The 26,622-nt window shown below is 35.1% G+C and overlaps 1 protein-coding gene across 1 annotated transcript in view; it reads left to right on the top strand.

Annotated features, from left to right (window-relative positions):
- The window catches only part of DMD (dystrophin), a 2,686,579-nt gene that overhangs the window by 1,624,632 nt on the left and 1,035,325 nt on the right, over nt 1–26,622 (top strand). The window lies entirely within an intron of this gene.

Below are 26,622 nucleotides of genomic sequence, written 5' to 3'. Positions count from 1 at the left end.
ATATTAGTAGTATTGATATTGGTAATAGTACTAATACTGAATGAGCATTTTCTATTTTTCATTTATGCATTTATAACCAGTTGTACATTTCTTCATGTTTTAACAAGATTGCTTTCATCAAATTCCTATGATCCATTTTTAATCCCTGCTTTAATTGCACTTCATAGACTTACATTTATAGACTCACTTTCTAAAAATGGAATCACAGGATATTGGGTATGTACAAAATAAATCATAGACATATGAGTAAATATTATGTATCCCTCTGTGACTGACTCCCATTCCATATATATATTCCATTCTCCTATTTTGTAAGCAAACCTCCACTTAAAATTATTTATATTAACTTACATGGTATTTTCATATACATGTTGTTTCATGCCATGTTGTATACTTGAGTTCTGTATTCAGCATCACTTTCTTCCTCATTTTATGCTATATGGTGATTTCTCCTATATTATTCAATTCTTAGCCTTCACTAAAACATATTTATCAAGACTCAGTGTTATTGCTCTTTAAACCTTTCTACTACTCTACCGGAAGATTTTTTTTTTAAAGAAAGCCTTTGTACATTCATGTGCCCTTAAATTTTAAACTGTTCTTTGAATTCATTGGGTAACTTATTTATTTCAGCTACTTAATTCTGAACACCTCAACCTCAGGGCCCTGTGTACACTGTAGCTTCTTGCTTACAATTTTGGAATCTCTTAATGAAAATAACAAGACTTCTTGGTGGTAGTTAAATGTAGCAGTATGTATACCTTGGGCTCCAACCAAACCTGTCACTGGATGCCACCACCATATTTTCTGCTTAGTGTCCCTGTGCGCACTAATTGTTTATAATTTCTAAATTTTTTCTTCCCAAGAGTCTATTCGAAATATTTGTCCTAACACGATGCTCTGTTTTGTATTTCCTGTGGGCAAAGAATATTATGAAGCTAGTCCCTTAAACTAATATAGTGAAAATTTCTGGTCATTAATGAACATATGGGCAAATATGTTCAGACTAATTGCTGTCTTTGAGTAAAGCTTATCTTTTTGCCATGGACCCAAATTGTTCAATTTATTTGCTTTCTAGAATTATTGCAATCTAACATTTTTGTTCCTATTAGCTTTTTTTAAAACACAGTAAAAAATGAAAGTGTGAGGATTCCATAATGAAGATAAAATGAAAATTGATACAAGCCTTAAGTAATAATAGGAGAAAGAGGCTGAAGAGGTACAGGAGTGAAGGAAATTGCCTTGCATACAGTGACTTTAGCCAACTCTAGTTTGATTCCTACTGCCCCATATAACCCTCCAAGTACCACCAAATGTCACTCTTGAGCACAGAGCTAGGAATAGCCCCAGAGAAACATTTGATGTTCCTCCTCAAAATAAGAAGAAACAAATTTTGGTGTTTTGGTTTCTCACCCACACCCAGCAGTGCCCAGGATTGCCTGTCTCTATATTCAGGGACCACTCATGGTAGTACTTGGGGGACTATATGCAGTTTTTAAATCAAACCAGGTCAGCACCTTGCAAGACAGGTGCCTTATCTGCCATATTATCACTCTGGCTCAGGAGTAATGGATTTACTACAAGTTTACATTAACAAAGTACACTCAGTACATATTGGGGAGGATTGGTCCACATTTAGTAATGTTCAGGGGCTTCTTTTGGTGCATTATTTAGTGGTAGGGGAGTCATTCCTTGTTTGGAGACCAAGCAGTGTAGGATATTGATCCCAGGTCTGCAAAAAAAGCATATGCACTAGCCATTTGAACCATCTCACCGAAGCACATTCCACTACTTTGACTTCAATTTTTCAACATTTATATCAAGTATACTAATAGCTGCCCCAAAATGAGGTTACATGTTTTGTGAGTCAACAACAGTTATCATTTCACATATACTCACCTCAAACAGCTTGAACAGTGGTATACTTGGGTTCAATGAAATGATTCAAGGAAAACTCAGCATGACTTCATTCATTCAACTGCATTCTTAATAGGCTTACTCAGAACAAACTCTAAGTTAAGAAAATATACAGAATCTAGAGATTTAATTTGGAGGGGGGTATACCACCTTGCAGTGCTCAAGACCAATTTCTGACTCTGCACTCAGGGATCACTTTTGGCTAGGTTCAGAAAACCATCTAGGTTGCTAGAACCAAACCTATGTCAACCAAGGCAATTGCCCAACCCACTGTACTAGTGTACCTGTTGGAACAGGGGTCAGAGGCCTCTAATATACCAGTGATGTGGGAGGATGCTATAGGTATATATACAAAGCACAGATTCAGCAACATTGAAATTAAGAAATCTAAACTAAAACCACAGAACTGTGAAATGAGCCTGCCAAGGTTGTAGTTGGGAGGTAAGGGATTTCACCCTAGTGTGATGGAAGGAAATTGATATTAGTGGTAGAATTGGTGTTGGAATATTATATTCCTAAAACCCAATTGTAGATAACTTTGTAAATCTCAATTATTTAATGAGGTACCTTTTTCCTTTTATTTTTTTAATATAAAATCTTTATTTAAGCACCATGATTACAAGCATGATTGTAGTTGGGTTTCAGTCATAATCAGAACACCCCCCTTTGCCAGTGCAACACTTCCACCACCTATGCCCCCCTTCCCAAACCCTGGCTGTATTTGAGATAGGCATTCTACTTCTCTCACTCATTAAGATTGTCATGGTAGTTGTTAGTGTAGTTATTTCCCTAACTGCACTTACACTATTTGTGGTGAGCATCATATTGTGAGCTGGTCCTTCCATCCCTCATCTCTTTTCTATGATCTCTGGGCATTATTACAATAATGTCCTTAATTTTTCTTAAAAAGCGTAGATGAGTTAGACTATTCTGTGTCTATCTCTCTCCCTATGACTTATTTCACTCAACATAATAGATTCCATGTACATCCATGTATAGAAAAATTTTATGAGTTCATCTCCCCTGATGGCTGCATAATATTTCATTGTGTATATGTACCACAATTTCTTTAGACATTCATCTGTTGAAGGGCATCTTAGTTGTTTTTAGAGTCTGGCTATTGTAAATAGTGCTGCAGTGAACATAGGTGTGAGGAAGAGATTTTTGAAATGTATTTTTGTGCGCTGGATGATATGGAAGCTCAATTTCCAGTTTTTTGAGGAATCTCCATATTGTTTTACAGAAAGGCTGGACTAGACGACATTCCCACCAGCAGCGACTATTCGCCCAAATACATATTAGATAAGGGGCTAACATAGACATTATACAAGGTACTGACAGAACTTAACAAGAAAAAAAATCTAACCCCATCACAAATGGGGAAAAGAAATGAATAGACACTTCCTCAAAAAAAAAAAAAAGAAATACAAATGGCCCAAAGAAACATAAAAAAATATTCCACATCACTAATCATCAGGGAGATGCAAATCAAAACAATGATGAGGTAGCATCTCACACCAGAGAGACTGGCACACATCACAGAAAACAAGAATAATCAGTGTTGGCAGGAATGTGGAGAGAAAGGAACTCTTATTCACTTTATTTGTTTTAAAGAGAAAAGTACAGGAAACTAACCTGTACAGTGATGGCACATTCTCCATGTGACAAAACCTGGGTGCCAAAATTTGGCTTCTAAAGCACCTATCACCTGCATTTAGCCCATGCACTGTCAAAGGAATCAGTGTGGGTGAATGCAAAGCCCAGCGTCATTTAGGGAAGCCATCAATTCTTAGATACTTGCTGTTCTACCTATCTAGGATAGTATATTTAGCTAGAAAAATCCCCATTCCATAGTACACTGCCTCTTATGGCAGACCTTCCAGTGCTTTGTAAATAGTCTCAGAGAAGAACTACTATTACTTGAGTTAATAATGAAGAAATACCTGTACTTTATTCAATAATGAATATTCTTAGATAGATTCCTAATAATCTTGGATAACATGTCTAATATGTTGTAAAATATGCCTTAATTTATATTGCAAAGCAGAAATGCTACTGACTCTTGGTTGCTGAATATGAGTAGTTTTGTGATGTACAAACTTGATTTAAAAAGCTTTCTTCAGTATTAAATATGATATTTGGATGCTTTTTGAGGAAAAAATTTATTTATGAATAATTTATTCAAAGAGAACTATCTCTGCCCAAATAAGTTTCCTAAAAGAAAAATGAAGGACCAAAGTAATAGTATGGTATGTAGGGGTTTGCCTTATACCTTGTAGACCTTGGTTCTATTCCTGGCACCCTATATGGGCACCAGAGCACTGCCATGAGTAAATGCAGAGTCAGTAGTAACCCCTGTGCATCACAGTATGTGCCCCCAAAACAAAAACTACATCACTAAAAAAAGAAAAAATATCCACCAGATGAATAGATTTCAACTCAAGTGATTTTGTTCCAAGTTCTAGCCCTGGAATGGTTTGCAAATAATGACAATTTACATTGGGTCTGTGTTTGTTCATGTCCTATAGGTTCCTGCCAAGTGAATCCCTGCAGTTGGGAATGAAAGCCACTCTTGGTTATGTTAATCACTTTCCTTTATCAATGCTACATGTCACTATTCACTCCTGTATAGAGTTTTGGAGTGTCATGATACTTGCCTCCTGCAGCTTGGTTTAAATCACTGTGAGGAGAGGCAGCTGCTTTTTCCCTGGCAGTAAAATCTTCTTGGCTTCAGTTCTCTATGCATATTTTGAGTTTTTCATTTCTGAAGTGCAGATTTCAGAAATATCCCCTTCGTCTTTTTCTTCAGCTTTTGACTATGTGCACGACGAAAAAATCATAGAAGCATATCTAGCATGGCATGAGAAATTATCAGCCCCCTATATTGTAATCAGGAAAGGTTTCCTGTGTGAATAATGTACTAGCTTGCCCAGTTCTTGTGCCCTCTTTGTCTAGCTTCCATCTATATCCACTGTCCAATGTAGGTTTTAATAATATTATACAGAATTCTCTAGCTATAAGTAATTTTACTTGGTACTCTCTGCTTTAGCCCTTTGCTTTTAAAGAAATTAAACAGCTTCTTTCAGTTAATAAAATAAGGCAATAAGGCAAAATGGACTTTGTTCTGCTTTGTTTTAAACTAAGTCCAATAATATTTTAAGGAATTTTGAGGAGGGTCCCCTTTAAATTTTATTTTGGGCTACATCCAGCTGTACTCAGGACTTAATCCTGGATCTAAACTCAAAGAACACTTCTAATATTCAGGGGACCCAGGACAGCCTCATACAAACCAACTTCTTGCATTTTCTTTCTGGTCCAAGGGCCATATTTTGCCATGGATAAAGTGATACCCCCAAAATTGTGGGTTAATGCAAAGAAATAAAATAAACAAACTATTCCTATTTTTCTAACTTTAAAGATATTGTCCTTGTCCAGCCATGGGTTCTTCTAAAATTAAGTGTCTAGTTTCTTGCTAACTAAACCATTTATTTTCTCTGGACAAACTGAGCACCTTTAAACATTTAAAATATATTTAATAGCCTCTCTGAGCTTCACTTTTGCCTGCTTGGCACTTCATGCTTATTGACGAAATGCAGCTAGCTGTGTAATGAAACCCAAATAAAAAAAAAGCCTTAAGGGCTCTGTTCTAATACATTGTTTATGCTGGAGTGAAAATTGACTGCACATCGCTTGGTTTGTGCAATTTAATCCCAAAATATTCCTATTCAAGAAATCCTGCAAATAGCAATATTCATCTTGAAAATCACCTCACAGCACCCTCAGCAAGCTGAGAAACATAATCAATGAGATCGTGATGTAGAGTGTGAAAATTAGGCATAATCACAGTCCTTTCCTATCAGTCAGCCCACTAGAAGGCATGTCTTTGAAATTTGATTTTCAAATGCACACTCAATTTAGACATGAAATATGTTGATTTCATATTGCAGGAATGATAATAGAATGCTAAGAAATGCGGACCAGATAAAATTGTTGGAAAAGGTTTTGTTTTTATTCTTAATGGACACATTTAATAACAAACTGGAGGTGCCCTATTGGATATACACCAAGCAAACTACTGTTTTCCCAAATTTTTATTAAAATATGAAATAAAGAGGAAATCCTCATTCATTCATGGGTTGATCATATGCATTGAAGTATTTACATGTTGATGCCAGGGAGGGAATTTTCTTTCCCCTCAATAATGACTTTCCTTCCATGGGCTATAAATAATCATGGCATACTGCTCAGCTAGTTATTCCTCACCACACAATGAACTTAATTGCCCATCATGTTATGTCCACATGAAAAACTACCAAAGGGCACAGTTGCAGAGACTTTACATGAAACTAGTTTAGCTCCAAAGACCTTCTCTAAATGGCTCACTTTGCTATGAGTGTTATCAATGGGAAAATATATTGAACAGCTGAACAGACTGAACAGACTTTCAGATGACTAGTACCGTTGGAAAGAGTGTGAATTCAATGCCACTATAATAAAATTTGGGAATATTTTTTTTTCCTTTTTTTGCGGGGGAGGAACATTTGGCAACATTCACGACTGACACAAAAGTGTAAGTCCATAGGCTCCCGACCAATTTTATATATAGGAAACAAAATCATGTGGCTTACAAAAAGCAAAATATTTCACAGGAAAAAATAAAATAACCTGTAAGGATTTATTACAATTTTATATCCAAGCATAAATATTTTTCTGAAGCTTTCTCCCATTCATTCAAAGATACTGAATATGATATTATTAGGTATATAAAATAGTTACACTGCTTATTTATATAAGTCAACATGAATAGTTTACCAGTTTATTGTATTAAAGTTCATATTAAAGTTTGTAGGGGAGACTCAATTAGTCTTTTAGAAACCTCACAAAATTAGGAAGTCAAACCAGACATTACCCCTAATACTTATAGATTTTAGTTATTATTTTATTGTTTAGAATATCTGAAGGTTTCATTCTCTTCTCAAAATGTACACTTCCTTATTCACTCATGAATCAAGAAATAATATAAACAAGATGCCACTTTATACATTCTGCAAGGACTTTATAAGAATTGTCTCCACAGTGTCAAATATGATTCTTAAAGCTATGGTTACATTTGATTCTGTGCCAGTTTTTATTTAATATGTGTTCCAGTCAGAGATTTGGTTTTATAATAAACTTTCTCAATTGTGCTCTGTTATAAAAGCAAACATTTATGACCTATGCAATTAATTATATTGCCAAGAAAATGAGAACACTTAATCAGATTTCTGAGTTCTGGATTGATCGATGAATTTTAGAATGTATAGAGAAAAGAAAAAGAAAGGACTTTTTATATAACAAAAAAAAACCATTTCAGACAGCAACTTTTTTCAGGTCATCCTTCATTCTTTTCTTTTAATAGATGCTTTTGCTAATAGATATCATGTTAGCACTTATGAGTTTCTCCAGCAGAGTTTGGAAAATTCCCACTCAATACAATGTTATGATCTTGGATTCAAGCAAGCAGAAGTTTACGCCCTAGATAACCTGGTATACTCCATCCCAGAGTAATTAGCAACTGCATCTTTTCTTGTATACAAGAATTCAATACCAAAGATGACTACAAGCAATTTCAGAGAAGCCACAGAAGTAAACAGTTTGGAGATTTTTTTAAGTCATGTTGAGATTAGGATTTTATTTATGAATTGGTTTGGGGGACAAAATATTTTAAAAATATGAAATATTTAAATACTTGTTAAATTGGATCATGAGTCACTGAGACAGGTTGGCTCTATAGTTAATCGACGTGACAACAAACATTTCATAAATGCCTTTAGGAGGAAATAGAAAAAGTTTGATTCCTTCGAAATTAACTTGAGTTGGTTCTCTTTATCAAGAACAGTCAATAGAAGACAGTAAATAATTTTAGTAAAATACAGAACCCTTGTTAGTAGTTTTCTGAAAAAGTCAACAAACACCTCTGATTCTTATAAAAAAAAACAAACCAACAGGGGCTGGAAAAATAAATTATAGATAAGCTGCTTGCCCAGCTTGCAGATCCCCAGCACTGCATATGGTCCCCTGATTATCTACACACCTATATTCATGGAAGCTCCTCATAAAATGATCAAGATATGGAAACAGCCCAAATGTCCAATTACAGATGAATGAATCAATAGGTTGGGGTGAAATGTATGAAATAGAATGTTAAGCACCTGTAAAACAGATGAAAGTGTGTTCTCTGCATGGTTGAAGGAACTGGAGGGTATCATGTTAAAACTAAGAGAGAGAAGCAAATACTGATAAGCTCACTAACCTGTGATATAGAGAGAAGAGAAACAGAATAGGCAGTATAAGTTAATATACTACATGCTGTGAGCGCTGAACATTTATAGTGCAATAGACTAAGTACTTTTACAGGATGCTGTTATTTCACAATGATGCCAGACTCACCTTGAAAAAGGAAAATGAGACAGTATCAGTTATAACCAGAAACAATATCAAGTAGAAATTAGTTTCTTTCTTTTGTAATTATAATAATTTTTATTTTGACCAGAGTGTATTACAAATCTTTCACAGTAATATTTTAGCTACATAGTGACATTGAATCAGGGGCATTCCCACTACTAATGTCCTCCCTCTACCCCTGTTTTCAGCTTGCATCCCATACCCCTCTCCTTTACCCCCAGGCTACTAGTATAAGTAGTCCCCTCTGTGTCTAGCTTGTTATAGTTTGGGTATCGATTCTGGTGTCATTGGCTTTGGATTTGTTGTTTAAGTCTGATCATTTTTTTTGTTTCTACTTAATGTTCATACAAATGTGTGGTCTTGGTACCATCCCTTTTCCCCCTCAATTTGTGAGGCGGAACAAGATGGTTCAAGTTATGTGGTTCTGTTTGAAGGAAAGAAAAAAAAATAAAATGGGGAAAAAATCAAACAAGCAAAAAATGTATATAATCTGCAAAAGGTTCTTTCACATACTGTGTTCTAATAGTATCTAAGAGGCTATGATGCCTGATGCAGGTCTAAGGAAGTTTAGTTAATATAGTACAATGTGTGAAATGGAAAGAAGAGATGCAGAGAGAAGAGAAAACGGCAAAGTAATTAATATCATTCACTGTAGGAAGAAAAGCAGATTGACATTGAAGTGTAACCCAGTTTTGATGAGGATTACTTACCCTTTTGAGCTTATCCATTATGTTAGAAAAATGGGGGAAGCACTTAAAAGAGGTGATTAATGTAGTTTTCATAGAATCTGTTAGAAAGGAATCCTGATTCTCCAATATTTCAGAGTAAAGTACAAAGACTGCTTTGAAGGATTGATGAAATTCACTAATTAGCATGTCTTTGTTCTTGAGGAGATTTTAATTACTATTTTAATTTGCTTTGTTATTATTATTCTTTACAGAATTTCTATTTCCTTTTTACTCAGTTTTTGGAACTTGCATGATTCTAAGAATCGGCCTTTTTAGTTTTTCCAGTTTAACAGTTGAATGTGACTGCTCTTGATAGTTTGAATTTCTGAAGGGTCTTAGTGTAATTTCCCTTTTTTTTAATCTCTGATCTAATTTATTTGGACATTTTTGTCATTTTTCCCTTCATATGGCTCCATGGGAATGAGAGGTACCTCCAGGACATTGGTGAAGAGAAACTGGCACTGTATAGTGGGATTGATACTAGAGCATTACGTGCTGAAACTGTGACTGTAAATCACAGGGCCTAAATTTCTTTATAAATCAAATTGAAAAAGAAATTGATAGAGGATACTGGAGATATACTCCAAACTTGAGGCACATAGGCCCGTTTATGGTGTGTAGTTATAAGGTTATTAATGTAGTTAAGGAATAACATAGTTTAAGTAAGGGCATAGATATTGGAGATGAAAGGAAGGAAACACTATAAACATTAGCTTTCCAAGTTGTTTGTGGTTGAATAAGGATGAACTCTTTGGATGAAATGAGGTAGCATAAGCTTAGTGTCTGGTAAAGTGTAATATGATAAAAAAGGATCATATTTATAGGTTAATATAAGTATTGTTTTGTGCAACTGTTGCTTGTATCTCGATATTTTTGTTTCTCATTATTAAAAATATAAAGTCATTTTGTATAAAATGAATTAAGTAGTACACTGTCAGATCATACCAGGTTAATCATTAAACATAGAAGTATAGTCTTTACTTTATAAGTATTTTATTTCTTGATGACTATATGTTCTTGTGCTACCAAACATTAAGAAATAAAGAGGTATAAACCCTTCATGACCCTGATTTTCTCTCTGCACATTGTACCAAGTTTATCAGTTACTTTAATGGCCTTCCAAGCTTAACAGATGACTGTATGTGTTTCTGCATTCTTTCCTAGTGTTGTGCCCTTGAAACAAAATGAAGATATGGGGACATAATGCACATACCTTAGCCATTATATTCTCCTATTTAATGATATATGCTAACAGATATTTTGCATTTTCAGAACAATAAGATTTCACAGCTGAAAATTATTCTAATGTTGTACCACATATCTCATTTAACCAACAGTCAATTAAGTTTGTTTTCAAGTTTTTGTCCTGCCAAACTAGAATATGTTACTTTGTATTCATGACACTTCAAACATCAAAAGTGTATCTGTAGTATAAATTCATGAATAAAAATGATGGGTCAAAAGGGAAATACTGCTAAATTTTCAGGAAATACTGCTAAATATTCTTCATTGAATAGTACCATCAAAAATATATAAAAAGTATTTTCTCCACACCTTTGTCAACTTGGTATATCATCAGTCTTTTTGATCTTTGAAAAAAAGAAAAGTCACACCATTATTATTATTTTTCTTTCTATTTTGACTATAAATTTTAAATATAATGCTAATTTTTTGTGTACTTTCTACATTCATTCCATCTTTCGTTTGGTTTTTGGCCTTTAATTTATTGTGACAAACTTAGTTTTGCAGCTTGAAGAAAAACATGTTCTGTACAACAAATTTTTGAATTGTTTTTTAATAACAATTATAATTGATACTCTTAAGTTTTAACTTAAAATATTAAAACCAAACATTTGATTTTCCTATGAATGGTCTTTGTTCTTAACAATCCCATATAGAAACCCAAATGTGATGCCAGGATAAATATGGAATTACTTTTTATTTGGAATTAGTTTATAAATATTTGCATTTTCTTTTCTGTTCACATGTAATGACTGTGACAGGGGTTATCATTTCAGAACACCTGTATCAGTGGATTCCCACTTTTTCCCAAAATATCTTCTTTGCTGAAGAAAACAGTTGCCTTTTGTTCTGTATTATAGTTTCTAGTCATATCTAAGGCAATTCTTCAGAAGCTTAAAATTGTATTAAATGTTTAATTTTTCTTTTAAAAATCAAAAATTCATTTTTCTTTGTGTGTGAGAAGGATACACCTGGAAATGCTCAGGGCTTACTCTGCTCTGCACTCAGCAATCACTCCTGGAGTTGTAGGCAAGGCAAGTTCTTTGCCTACTGTACTATTGCTCTGGCCTCACAACTGCATTTTTCAATAGTCTGATTCATCATGTTTTTTGGTCACCTGACTTGCCAGTTTTATTAGTGTCATGAGATGTAATTTATCTAGATCAAGGAAATTAATTCTTAGCAACTGGGGACCTTTTAATCTCTTTTCCCACTTTAGACACCTGTTGCTTCTCTCTTCTATTTATTTTCTTCTTTGCAAAATAGCATTCTACTTGATATACAAGAAACAAATACTATATGAATTAAACGGTCCTGATTTTCATATCCCATTAACTAATACTATACCATAATCTCCAAACACATAACTCTCCTTGATAATTCTATTGCTCCAGATAAACCCTTCAAGAGCCATTCTTTTGGGTTTGGTGCAGTAATACCCTGTGCTTGTATGATAGTAGTAGTAGGGTGCTTGCTTTGCATGCAAATGATAGAGGTTCGATTCCTAGCAACCCACATTGTCCCCTGAAGCTACCAGGAGTGATCTATAGAGGTAGAGCACTAAGGATAGTCGGGTGCAACCTCAAAACAAACCAACAAAAGAGTCATTTTGTCATCCTAAAACTGTAATATTTTCTGGAAAGCAGCTTATAGATTTCAAAATTAATTGATCTTTTAAACATTGCAGTTTCCTGTAACTGTTATAAGCAAGATTAGACACAGCCATTTTAGAGGAAATAATTTGAAAACCTCAGAAAAAATGTTCAGTATTGAATGACCCTTAAATGATGTTATACATTACAAATGTGTACCGTGCCTTTCTGAATTGTGTGTGGAAGTGAAAATTGAAAACTAACCCAAAAATGTCAGAATTTTACAAGAGTCCATCCACCACATATTTTACCAGTGGTTTTGACCAAGGGATGACTTTGATTGCAGACAGAATGTGCAACAGAAAAGATGCAAGTAAATAAGTAATATTTTAAACTTATGTATTACCCTTGTAGATGAGATAGTGCATTTTGTTAGTGGAACACCATATTCAAATGTTTATTTCTAATAAAAACATAATCAAGTTTTGTGCATAAAATTAGTGTCCTAAAATATTTCCTCTGTAATTTTAAGTGATGGTACAGAAGATATGGAACTTGGCTTGTATTTAGCTGGTCTAGGTTCAATTCTCTGGCATTCCTATATGGTCTCCTGAAAAGAACAGGAGTGATTCCATAGTATAGAGTCAAGAGTAACCCCTGAGCACTGCCAGGATGAATCCCTCCACAATTTCTTCAGTACCCTAAGATTTCACTTTTTAGTTAATTGCTATGACTTTGAACATCGAAAACATTATGGATATGGATAATGTTTTAAAAATAGACTTATTCTTTTCACCAAATTAAATAGATGATGTTTTAATTTTGGTCAGTTGTTTTCAACTTAGAAATTATCTTTTTTGTTTTTTTTTTTGTTTTTTTTTTTTTGTGGTGCTTATCGTTATTGTTGGAGTCCTCACTGGATATTTGACACTTCTTTTTGTACTGGTGGAGTGTTTCATCTTCTTTTTCTCCTTCATCTCTCAAATCGATGATGAGAGCCTCTAGAAGGATTCCGCCCACTTTCAGAGTATTAGACTTTTACCCCAGTTTATTACTTTTCTCTTCTTCAAACAAAACCACGCAACTTGAACTAGCTAGTCCTGCCTCCCAATTAGAGGGGGAAATAAGGGAGGCACCAAGACCAAACAGGTGCAAGACTACTATGTAGTAGGATAGGTAAATAGGGGACCACATATTCTAGCCGCCCTGGGGGTGAGGGAAGAGGATAGGGGAGATAGGACAAAAACGAGGTATAGGGAGGACAATTTGGTGATGGGAATTCCCCCTGATTTTATGTAAATATTTACCTAAAATATTATTGTCAACAATATGTAAGCCACTATGATCAAAATAAAAATTATATTAAAAAAAAGAAAGGAATATTTTGGATAGATTCTTAAGCCCTAAGATATGCCTCAGGATTTCCAAAATCTTATATTTATTACACAAATATATAAATTATTGTGCCTAAGATGTGAAATTATATAAATCACTAATATCTGTTACTATATTAATAGAAGATATACTATGATGAATGATACCATGAGTTTTTAATTTCTTTCTTATCATTTAATTTATCAAATAATTTAAAGTGCCTAACTTTCCATAGGTTCTCTACATGGTATTCATATAAAAGAACTCCAAAATCTTGAAAATTAATGTAGATATAATTGTATATAATTGGAAAGATAACAGATATAAAATAATGCACAACAAATATACACTCTAATTCACTTGAAATTAAATGGATTTTATTTGAGATATTATACACTGTATACCCTTCTAGCTGAAGGTTGTATTAGATAGCATTTTTCTTTTAGTATATTTAATATCTTCAATTAAAAAAGCTATAAGTAGAAGTATTATCTTTGCTTTTGACTAAGTTAAATAGAATTTGGATATCATTCTAAAATAAACTTAAATGGCCCCAGAAAGGTTTTTAAATTGTTTTCTATCTTAATAGGAAGAAAAAGACTGCTTGTAAAATAGATCTTGGAAATTTTATCACACTTTCTTAAAAAGTACAAGTTTATTTTATTTACCCTTTTGATTGTTTTGGCTTACCAGTTATGAAAAATTAAAAAAACTTGCTTGAGATAATGACTATAATTTTGGTACAGCACTTAAAAGAATAAAAACCAGAGCATAGTTAATTTTATTTGACATGCATGCCAATTATGAAGTCAGAATTGAACTCTGCTTTTATTGAAAATTGACTGTTGTTTCATACTTAAAGAAACGTACTGTTTGGTGCCGGCGAGGTGGCGCTAGAGTTAAGTTGTCTGCCTTGCAAGCGCTAGCCAAGGAAAGGACCGCGGTTCAATCCCCCCGGCATCCCATATGGTCCCCCCAAGCCAGGGGCAATTTCTGAGCGCTTAGCAAGGAGTAACCCCTGAGCATCAAATGGGTATGGCCCGAAAAACCAAAAAAAAAAAAAAAAAAAAAGAAACCTACTGTTTACCAATACTTATATTTAAAAATTCAATACTCTATATCAAGAATTCAAGAACTATTCCAATTGCCACATGGGTGATAATTTAGTTATGCCATGTTGGGTTAAAGTAATCTATTATTAGCCAAGTAAGTAATGTGCAAAGTACAAAAAAGCTGCTTCAAAGAAATGGAAGAATTACATGGTATATGACACTCCATTCCATGGAACCCTTTTGGGAATTTTTTAATTAAATAATTTCTTTATTTAAACACCGTGACTACAAACATAATTGTACTTGGGTTTTAGTCATAACAAGAACATCCCAATTCACCCGTGCAGCCTTCCCATCACCAGTGTACCTCCCCCACTCTCCACTTGTATTCGAGGCAGGCTTTCTATATCTCTCATTCATTGACATTGTTATGATAGTTCTCAGTGTAGTTATTTCTCTAAGTGCACTTACCACTCTTTGTGGTGAGCTTCATATATTTAGCTGTTCTTTCTGGCCCCCATCTCTGGGAATTATTTCAATGTCTATAATTTTTCTTAAAACCCATTGATGAGTGAGACTTTTCTGTGTCTCTCTCTCCCTCTGACTAATTTCACTCAGCATAATAGATTCCACGTACATTCAAGTATAGGAAAATTTGATGATTTTACCTCTCCTAATGGCTGCATAATATTCCATTGTGTATATGGACCACAGTTTCTTTAGCCATTTATCTGTTGAGGGGCATCTTGGTTGTTTCCAGATTCTGGCTATTGTAAAGTGTGCTGTGATGAATATAGGTGTGAGGAAGGGATTTTGTGTTGGATTTTTGTGTTTCCAGGGTATATCCCTAGGAATGATATAGCTGGATCAAATGAGAGATCAATTTCCAGTTTTTTGTGGAATCTCCATATTGTTTTCCATAAGGGCTGGACTAGACAGCATTTCCACCAGCAGTGAATGAGAGTTCTCTCCACATCCCCGCCTGCACTTACTGCTCTTATTTTTTTGTGATGTGTGCCAGTCTCTGTGGTGTCAGATGGTACCTCATTGTTGCTTTGATTTGCATCTTCCTGAGGAGTAGTGATGTGGAGCATTTATTCATGTGCCTATTGGCCATTTGTATTTCTTCGAGAAATTGTTGGTTTATCTCCCCATTTTTTGATGAGGTTAGATTTTTTCTTGTTACATTTTGTCAGTAACTTGTATATCTTAGATATTAGTCCCTTATCTAATGGGTATTAGGTGAATAGCTTCTCCCATTCTGTGGGTGGCTTTTATACCCTAGGCATTATTTCCTCTGAGATGCAGAAGTTTCTCAGCTTAATATAGTCAAATCTCTGCTTTGACTTGTTTAGAGAGTGCAGTTTCTTTCTTGATGATGCCTTTAGTTTCAATGTCCTAGAGTGTTTTACCTACATGTTGTTCTATACAGCTTATGGTTTCAGGTCTGATATCAATAGCTTTAATCCATTTGCATTTGACCTTAATTCTTGGTGTTAACTGGAAGTCTGAGTCCATTTTTTTGCAAGTGGCTGACCAGTTGTGGAACACCACTTGTTGAAGAGGCTTTCCTTGCTTCATTTTTTATTTCTTGTGCCTTTATCAAAGAATAATCAATTGTTTATCTGGGGAGCATTATTTGGATACTCTAGTCCTTCAATGGCAAACCTATGGCATGCGTAAGCCATGCAGCTGGCATGCGGGAAGGTCCATAATTCATATATACAGCACACAGCGGGAGGCAAGTGTGCTGGTGTCTGCTTTGCAGCTCACCTGGCAAGAGGGCCTGACTGGCCATTGGGAGGACTGGGCATTGTGCAGCAGTTTGGGCACTCGACCTCAAAAAGGTTAGACATTACTGCCTAGTCTATTCCACTGATATTAGGGTCTGTCTTTATTCCATTACCATGCAGTTTTAATGACTATTTCTTTGTAATATAATTTAAAGTTGGGAAAAGTGATGCCTCCCATATTCTTTTCCCAAGCATTGCTTGAGCTATTCTTGGGTGCTTATTGTTCCAGATGAATTTCAGGAGTGTTTGACCCACTTCTGTGAAGAATGTTATAAGTATCCTTAGAGGGATTGCATTAAATCTGTGCAATGCCTTGGAGGGTATTGAAACTTTGATGATGTTAATTCTCCCAATCCATGAGCAGGGTATATGCCTCCATTTCTGCATATCCTCTTATATTTCTTGAAGCAGGGTTTTGTAGTTTTCTTTGTATAAGTCCTTCACATATTTTTGGGGGGAGGCACACCTGGTGACACTCAGGGGTTACTCCTGGATATGCACTCAGAAATTGCTCCTGGATTTGTGGAACATATGGAATGCCAGGGGATCGAACTGCAGTCAGTCCTAGACTAGTGTGGGCAAGACAGACACCTTACCCCTTGTGCCACCATGCCAGCCTCAATCTTTCACATCTTTAGTTACATTGACTTCAAGATGTTTGAGTTTGTGTGGCACTAATATAAATGGGAATTTTTTGATATCTATTTCTTCTCTATTATTATTGGAATATAAGAAGGCCATTGGGGCTGGAGAGATAGCATGGTGGTAAGGTAGTTGCCTTGTTTGCAGAAGTATGGTGGTTTGAGTCCCGTCATCCCATATGGTCCCTTGAGCCTGCCAGGAATGGTTTCTGAGTGTACAGCCAGGAGTAACCCCTGAGTGCTGCCGGGTGTGACCCAAAAACCAAAAAGAAAAAAATAACTCCATTGATTTTTGTCTGTTAATTTTGTATCCTGCCACTTTGCTATATGAATCTATTGTTTCTAGAATTTCTTTGGTAGAGTCTTTAGGGTTTTCTAAATATAGTATCATGTCACCTGCAAACAGTGAGAGCTTGACTTATTGTTTTCCTATCTGGATGCCCTTGATATCTTTTTCTTGCCTAATAGTTATGGCAAGAACTTCTCGCACTTTGTTGAATAGTACTGGTGAGAGAGTGCAGCCTTGAATTGTACTGGATTTTTAGAGGAAAGGGTTTTAGTTTATCTCCACTGAGAATAGTATTTGCCTTTGGCTTGTGGTAGATTGCATCTACTATATTGATAAAAGTTTCTTCTATTCCCATCTTGATTAGAGTTTTTATCAAGAATGGGTGTTGGACCTTATCAAATGCTTTCTCTGCATATATTGATATGATAATATGGTTTTTATCATTATTTTTGTTGACATGGTGTATTATGTTGATTGATTTACAAATATTAAACCCTCCTTGCATTCCTAGAATGAAACCTACTTGGTCCTGGTGAATGATTTTCTTGATAAGACATTGAATCCTGTTTGCCAGAATTTTGTTGAGTATCTTTGCATCTGTGTTCGTCAGGGATATTGGTCTGTAATCTTTTTTGCAGCATCTCTGTCTGGTTTTGGTATCATGGTGATGTTATCTTTGTAGAAAATGTTTGGGAGTGTTCCCGATTCATCAATTTCATGAAAGAGCCTGCAAAGGATTGATAATTGATAAATTGATAATTGATAAATTTAATAAATTGATAAATTGATCATTGATAAAGCCTGCAAAAGAGAGATAATTGTCATGGGATTTAGTGTCATCATTTTATAAAAGTTTGGTGTATCTATTGGTCTTCCTTTCCTTAAAGTAGTCCTTTCAGCTTTTCTTTTAGGGCTGGTTTTGAGTCTGTAACGTTTCTGAGATGTTCTTCAGACCTCTTGAAATGTTTGAAAGAGTACATTAGTGAATCCATTTGGACTTGGGCTTTTGTTTTTGGGAAGACTCTTGATGACCATTTTAATTTCTTCAGTAGTGATGTGTCTGTTTTTTTGTTTTTGGTTTTGGTTTTGGTTTTGGTTTTTGGGCCACACCTGGCGGTGCTCTGGGGTTACTCCTGGCTGTCTGCTCAGAAATAGCTTCTGGCAGGCACGGGGGACCATATGGGACACCGGGATTCAAACCAACCACCTTTGGTCCTGGATCGGCTGCTTGCAAGGCAAACACTGCTGTGCTATCTCTCCGGGCCCTGATGTGTCTGTTTTGATATGCAAGATCATCCTGGTTTAACTGTGGAAAATTATAAATAAGAGTACAAGAATATATCCATTTCCTCCAGGTTTTCATATTTCATGGCATAGAGTTTCTCAAAGTAGTCTCTGATTACCCTTTAAATCTCTGCAGTATCTGTGATGATCTCTCCCTTTTCATTCCTAGTCTGGTGTGTTAGATTTCTCTATCTTTTTTGTGATTTTTGCTAGTGGTTTATTGATCTTGTTTATTTATTTATTTTTTTTCAAAAAACCAGCTCTTGTTTTCATTGATCTTTCAAATTGTTTTTTGGATTTCCATTTCATTGATTTCTGCTCTAAGCTTTGTTACTTCTTTCTCCCACCTATTTTTGGTTCCTTTTGTTGGCTGTTTTCAAATTCTGAAAGCTGTGTCATTAAGTTTTTTATATAGGCCCTTTCTTCCTTTCTGATATGTGCTTGCAAGGCTATAAAATTTCCTCTTAGTGCTGCGTTTGTTGTGCCTCATAATTTCTGACAATTTGTTTCTTCATTATCATTTGTTTCCAGCATTGTTTTGATTCTTTCCTGACCCACTGGTTGTTCAGTAGTGAACTGTTTAGTTTACATATGTGAAAGTTTTTCTTTTGTGTTTTATTTTTGTATTTCACACTTAATTTCAGTGCCTGTGATCAGTGAAGTTAGTTTGTACAATTTCATTTCTTTTGTCTGTATGGAGATATGTTTTATGGGCCAGCATATGGTCTGTCCTGGAGAATGACCCATGTGCATTGGAGAAGAATGTGTATCCAGTTTTCTGGAGATGGAGTGCCTATATATATCTACTAGTCCACTTTCTTCCATTTCTCTTTTCAAAGCTGATACATTCTTATTTGGTTTCAACTTGGTTGATCTATCAAGAGGTGTCAGGGCAGTGTTGAGATCTCCCACTATTATTATGTTGGTATTGATATTTTCTTTCAGGTTTTTCAAGAGTTGTATTAAGGAATCTTGCCACAAAATAGCATGGGAGTGCAGTTAGGGCAGAGAAGGGCCCACAGTGATAATAATAGTTGAAAATTATTTTCTGAAAAAGAAATAGGTTCTGAAAGGAGGTAAATTGATATGCATGGTACCCCTTCAGTGACAGTATTACAAACCACATTATGAAAGAGAATAAAAGGGTATAGACTGAGATCAAAAATAAAAATGGCTGCCACAGATACAGCTTGGGGATACAGCAAGGGTATCACATAAGAGAAAATGAGGACATTGAAGGTGGGGCATTGGCAAAGGATGTTGCACAATGTATAACTAGAAATCATTCATAAACAACTTTGTAACTGTAACTCTATCTTATGATTCAGTTAAAAGAAATTACTTATTAAAATACGGTAGAGTCTAATAAGATTAAGATGATCTAAGTTACATTCAGAATAGTGTTTTTTCACAGAGAGGTTACCAATAAAAGGTAATAATTACCATGATCTTTGTCAATACAAAATCACTTGATCTTGACTTCCTATGAATATTCTGGTCACATAGCCTAGTTCATGGTTTTTAAGAAAACCATTGATTAAAATATACATCATCAGTCATCTGCCCTTAAGGGAAAAAAGTACTATCAATTAGACTCTAGCATGCTGTCATTTATAAAAATATCTGGATTTCAAGCAATTAGTCTGAGGAAACAAGTTGTGGATCTTAAGGAGATAGTACACTTGCCTTGCATGCAGCCAGTTCAGGTTCAGCCCTAGGTATTCTATGGTCCCTGAGCCATGCTAGCAATAATCCTTAAATTCAGAACCAGAAGAAAGCACTGAGCATTGCTGAAAGTACTACCCCACACACACACAATAAAAAAAGCTTGCTTAGGAACAGAAATACAACCCTCCAAGAAGGCTGGGGCAGGATCATGTTTTTAGTGTGATTAGTCTTCAGTTGTATCATATGCTCAAAATTTGGAGTAGATAGTTTCCAGCATTCATGCCCAGTATTTTAAGGAATTCCCAAATATTTGCTTTAAATTAGAATACTTGTAGTCTTACTTAAAACTTCTAAGCCTTATAAAATTGACCAGAATTTTTCTGTTGTTCGACTAGCCCAAACTGGTGCATATTAACAGTAATTTGCACTATACTATCCACTAAGAAATCTTAGTTTTCAAATTGATCAGATATTGAAAGCAAATACAACTATAAAGTTCTAATTTGCATGTCAAAGGTGTTAACTTTTTAAAACTATACTATTTATAATATTCTTTTCAAGCATTCATAGTCTTCACCATTAAAGACATAAGGCAGTCACACCGAGGGGGTTCCACTTTACATTTAATGAATGTGCTTTAAAGCAGTATCTTGTATTGCTCTTAATCCAGTTTTGGGCCTTCGACTTTATTTTAAAATTCTATTTTTAAAGAAAATATTCAAAGTGCTTTAGATTTCTGTGAGCCATTACGTCCCTCCAAGCAATGTAGATTTAACGATCCCCCTTGGGAATGTATTCTTAATGATTATCTATTCACTACATGCATTCTGTCTGTTCTTAACACAGGAGCAAGAATGATCTATTAAAAACATGTCAGATCACATCACTCCTCTCCAACAAACCCTCCTCTTGGTCATAATCTCACTCAGACTAATAGTCATGTCCTCACAGAAATGACCTGCAGGGCCTACCTCCCAGACCTCTCTGAATTTGCTTCCTGTTGCTATGCTCTTGCCTAAGATGTACCCCTCAATACTTTCTTATTGTTTTTAATGGAACATGCCACAGAAGTCCTGACCTGGGGCCTTCGCCATTGCTATCTGCTCTTCATGGATCATTCTTTCCCGACATAGCAGTTTGATTCATTTTCCCACATCCATCTATTCTTTATACCACTGCCACCTTCTCAGTGAACTTTTCCCTAAAAGTACTTTGTCTACAGTTCACATGACACCTTCTTATATCTTTGGATTCCTTGGTATTCTTTTGAGAACTTGGTTCTAATGTGCCCATCATTTGTACTTTGTTGGCCATCTCCCCTGGGAGAGTATAAGCTTCACTAGGATGAAACGACTTTCTTTTATACACTGTGATCTGTTCTCTTAAGCAGCACTTAGAACACACAGCTGATTTGTATTATGTAGGGAATGAATGATTTGCATGCAAAGGGGGGAGTGATATTTTATTTTCCAAAAGACATTGCATCCTCACTTCTTTGTGAATAGTTGTTTATTAGGAATATCTTCAGGATGCCAGTCTTATTACTGAGTGTTCATAGCTCTGTTACCTCTTAAGTTGAGTTTAACATTGCAGGTTTGCATGTTGGCAGATCTTATAATCTTGGCTTCATAGCAGTAAGCACTTTAAAAAATCACTACTGCATTATACCCTGTATATTTGGACAGATTATTTTTAAAACTTATAAATCACTAAATCAGAAAAAAATGCCTCCCGTTGGTGTGCTGCCCTTGATTAGCTCCAAATAGAAAGAGAGAGCCTGTCATTCTCTGTCAATCAGTTTGGCACATACTTGACAGCATGCAGTTACATTGAAGGAGAGCCACATTGCTGTGGTCTAGCAAACCTAATTGTAGATAAATAAAAGAACAGTCACCCAGCATGAAGGGAAAGAGAAAGAAACTCAGCGGCAGAATGTTGTGTTTTTCCATCCATCAGCCTTCATTTGTCAGAGGCTGCCTGACAATCTAACCCAGACAAGTTAGACTCTAACACAATATTGATTCCATTTCATTTTTCGTTTCTTGCTACCCCTTTTAGCAAACAGTTTGTATGTGGAATGAGAGACGGTACAGTCGATATGTGTGACCAGTGAACATTTGTCTTAAAGGCTTACTTTTGTCTTTTCATCCAAGTAAACCATTACCTGTTTTTGTTTGCTTGATTGTTTCATTATAGTGTTTCATTTGTCAGTCTTTGCTGCAGTAACAAAAAATCTTTTAATCTCAGTGACTTAATCAACAAACATTTATTGCTTACTCATGTCTCTGTGGATCTGCTGCAGCTTTAGTCTAAATGGAGAGTTGTCTATTTCCACATTCTACTCTGAAACTGATCGAAATGTCTTAGCATTACAGAGTCCACACAGAAATTACATTTCTTGCGTGATATATTATTCTCTCCTGGTGGACAACAGGTGCAGGCTTTTATTGCATTTACATTAAAGATCCAGCTCAGAGTTGCTAAGAAGTGGCATATCTGTATGGCACATGTTAAAACCCAAAGTCAATGGAGAGGGATGTATATTCACCCTAAGGGCAGCCATGGTCAGAAAGACAATAAACTAACAAATTAGTCTATTATTCACAAGTACCTTAGAATTGCATTGGTTGCAAAATGCAGATGTAAATATTTACATAAAATTATATTTGATCCATTATTTCAGTTAGCCTATATCTTCACATATATAACATTCCTTAGACTGTGAAGTATTGTTCCTTAGACTGTGAAGGTTGTTGTTTAACAACCACCAAGTCACTTTACATTGAAGTCATGGATAAAGTATATAAGATCCTTCTTTCCTCTGGCCTTTGCTTTTTACTCCTGTATCCCTGAGCAATTTATTTCCATTACCCCTAGATGGTATCTCTATGATGTCTTTGGTTGCTATCCTTGGTATATTCTGCCACTCCCTTGCATAGCTCTGTATCATCCATCCCTTTCTCATGAACTCTCCATTTCAGGTCTTTGCTAAAGTCTTTCTTCTCACAATAGGCTTCTCTAAATCCTTACTGTCCCTCAAACATAGAACAGAGGAGTACCTGTTCTGTGTCCCCTGTCTACTACACTTATATTTTTCACACTCTCAATGGAATATGCAATAATATGCCTTTTATCTTTACAGAGAACTCACAGTTAGCATAATTCCTGGAGAAGGTCTGGAAATATACTCAATTCCAATAAATGCCAAACTAATAAGTGAAGACATGTTGAAACATGTGAAAAGTTTATTCACATCCAACTTCTTTTGTTATATAGTTACAAATAACATTTATGCACATATAGATATGTAAAATGTACATGCATGTAATCAGCTATTATATGCCCACAGTATACCTACTTTTAAGATGATGAACATGGGTATAAAAGTAAGAAAGGGGATTGGAGAGATAGCACAGCGGTCGGACATTTGCCTTGCATACAGAAGGACAGTGGTTTGAATCCCAGCATCCCATTTCGTCCCCCAAGCCTGTCAGGGGTGATTTCTGAGCAGAGAGCCAGGAGTAGCCCTTGAGTGATGCCAGGTGTGACCCAAAAACCAAAATAAAGAAAAAGTAAGAAAGGTATACAAGCCAAAACATATTTAATGTCATGAAGGGTACTATTTCTAGTTCAATATACATCTTAATAAATGAAATATAATATGCAATGAATAAATTAATTCGTGATCCAAAGACTATATAAATTTTCTGTGACATACTTTAAACCTCAAGCCTTGCTTTAGCTTCTTTCACCAGTAACCACATCTTAACTTGCTAGCAGAACAAATCTCAATATTGAAAATGCCATTTTGTAAGAAATCTTTAAGGGTAAAAAAATAAAATCACTAAAATTGAAGGACTATTTTGAAATTACTCCATTTCAAAGACCTATTTGGATTTTATTTTAAAAATCTGTAGAAATAGAGAGAGAACTCAACAGGCTGAGTGAATACTTTGAATCCACAGGCTCTGGTTCCTCCATACCATATGGTCCCATAACACTGCCAACAGCTACTCCTGAGCCATGCTGGCTGTAGTCCAGAAACCTAAATACATTAATTAAATAAAATAGACTGTGACACTTGCCAAGTGGGTATTAAAAATTAATTACTATAATTAATTATTATGATTATTTTCTTGAATTACAATTATTTTCTTAGGCACAAGACTATCAATACACTGATGGAAATAAAAGTCAATTCATATAAGAATCTTAACTCCTGGTCCACATTCCATATTACAATTCAGGAGAAATTTAGTCTGGGGAAAAATATAAATGAAAATATTATATTATTGGCAGTGGACATTTTTGTTATTGTAATCTCTGAAGATTTTTTACTCTGATTTTTGAAATTGAATACATTATACTTACAAAATAGGTTATTAAAATTAGGCCTGTCTTCATTTTAGTGGTGACCTTGCTGTCTTATCTTAAATCATAAAGATGAGACAATTTGTGAGATAAAGGTTTACTCAGATAAGTACTCTGACCTGGATATTATTAGTTTGGCAATCATAAATCTATGAAGCACCTTTTGAACACTTTACAAGGCTGTATTGGAACGTATTTCTCCTGTTTACATCTGGATGAAGTAAAGATGGAAAATAACAGTACCATGATATTTTTTGGCAGGGAGAATCGTTTGAGCCATATCCAGATTTTCTCAGGGGTTACACCTAGCTCTGCATGCTGTAATTACTTCTGAGAATTCTCAAGACCATATGGCAATCTGGTAATCAAACCTGGATTGGCACCATGCAAGGGAAATGCCCTACCCACTGTTGCCCCCAAAGAAAATATTAAGAATACAAGTGCAGGGGCCAGAGTGGTGGCACAAGCCATAAGGCGTCTGCCTTGCTCACACTTAGCTTAGGACAAACCATGGTACCATCTCCCGATGTCCCACATGGTCCCCCAAGCCAGGAGTGATTTCTGAGCTCATAGCCAGGAGTAACCCCTGAGTGTCACCATGTGTGGCCAAATAAAATAAATAAATAAAAGAAAAGAAAAGAAAAGAAGAATACAAGTGCCAATTTTAGCAACAATTCAACAATGTATGTGCTGTCCCTCCTGCACACAAATATGCTGCATTTGGCAATCTGGAATAATCTGGGTTTATTGGCGTACATTCTCTCAACTCTGTTATTTACAAGCTATGTGGTCTTAGACAATTGCTCTAATTTCTACCTGTTTTATGTTTGTAAAGTTTGATAACATCCTTCTTGTAGGAATGTACTTATGAGGAAAGAAAACTTTCATATACACAATTGTTGACACATGAAAAGTCTTCAGAAAAATTAATATTGCTATATCTTTTAACTCAACTAATGATTTTAGCAACATTTTATTATTTTTGTATGGTCATGTGGAATGGACTTCTTTACTTGCTTGCTTTGTTTTTTAATTTCTTCAAGTCAAATTTTATTTGCATGAGTGTAATCAAAAGTTTAAAATGTATTTTATCCACGCTTTATTTTTTTAGGATGATTACCCACTTTGTATATTATGTTTTCTCACATTAGAAAGAAAAAATGTACTAAAGAACGTTTTAAGTTTGTTTAATTAGATTTAATACAGTTGACCCTTCAAAGAAATAATATCTGGTTCCACATAACTGACCTATGTTTTAATTAATAAATTTATGCTGCATATAAATGTACTGAAGTAAATAGTTGAAATTAATCTTTGAAATTATTTTTATAAAGTAATTTATCAATGCTTGATATAATTAAAGATTGGGTTTCCTAATAATTTAGGGCTAAAGACAATCTATCTTCTATCACCCTTTTTCTGAGGGCAAAGTGTAAATCTCACTCAGGTTCTCAAATTTTTCATGTTTTCATTGAGAAACAAATAGATAACAGTAATGGTGATAGAAAGGCATGCTAAAGAATTCATTATGATAGAAAGGATTGATGTGACTTTGCAATTCTCATTCATCCAAGTTCTAATTCTTGGGCCATTTGGGTGGCCTAAGAAGGAATATTTGACTTTCTGAGGGGAAATATGGATACTTCCTGTTTTTCTTGGTTCACCTACAAATGCCCTCTTAGAAATCAGAGCTCTGATCAGTGTCTGTGTTGCTTTTCTGTCATCTTCTCTGTTCATTTGCCCAGTAAATTCCCATGAATTAGAATGTCTGTGTTCATTTCTTAAGGGAACCCCATATGATTTCAAATATAGTGTACTCACCCAGGCAATTAGCCAGCACCTGCTGAATAATAGCATTAATTCTTTGAATCCCTTAAATTGTTTACTTCATTTGAAGACTAGAGGCAAGAAGAGAAGGGCTTTCCTGCAATACCTGGTCACTGAAACTATGTTTGACTGTGGCCATCTTTCTGAAACTATAAAACTTTTTCTTGGTGCACTTTAAAAATAAATCATTTAAAGGAAGAAAATAAATACTCAACCCTTGAAATGTATACTCTGGATTTTAAGCTCCTATTTGATAAAACTTTTAAATTTTGAATTTGCTCTTGCATGTATCAATACTTCAAATTCTAGGGTGTTTAGTTCTATAATTAGATCACCTAAAGTTCGTGTGTGCATGAAAGCATGCTTGCATGCAAAAACCCTTCCACACTGTACACACATT

This window comes from Suncus etruscus, chromosome X (assembly GCF_024139225.1).
Source record: "Suncus etruscus isolate mSunEtr1 chromosome X, mSunEtr1.pri.cur, whole genome shotgun sequence".
Lineage (NCBI taxonomy): Eukaryota > Metazoa > Chordata > Mammalia > Eulipotyphla > Soricidae > Suncus > Suncus etruscus.
This window is presented reverse-complemented; position numbering and strand designations above follow the sequence as displayed.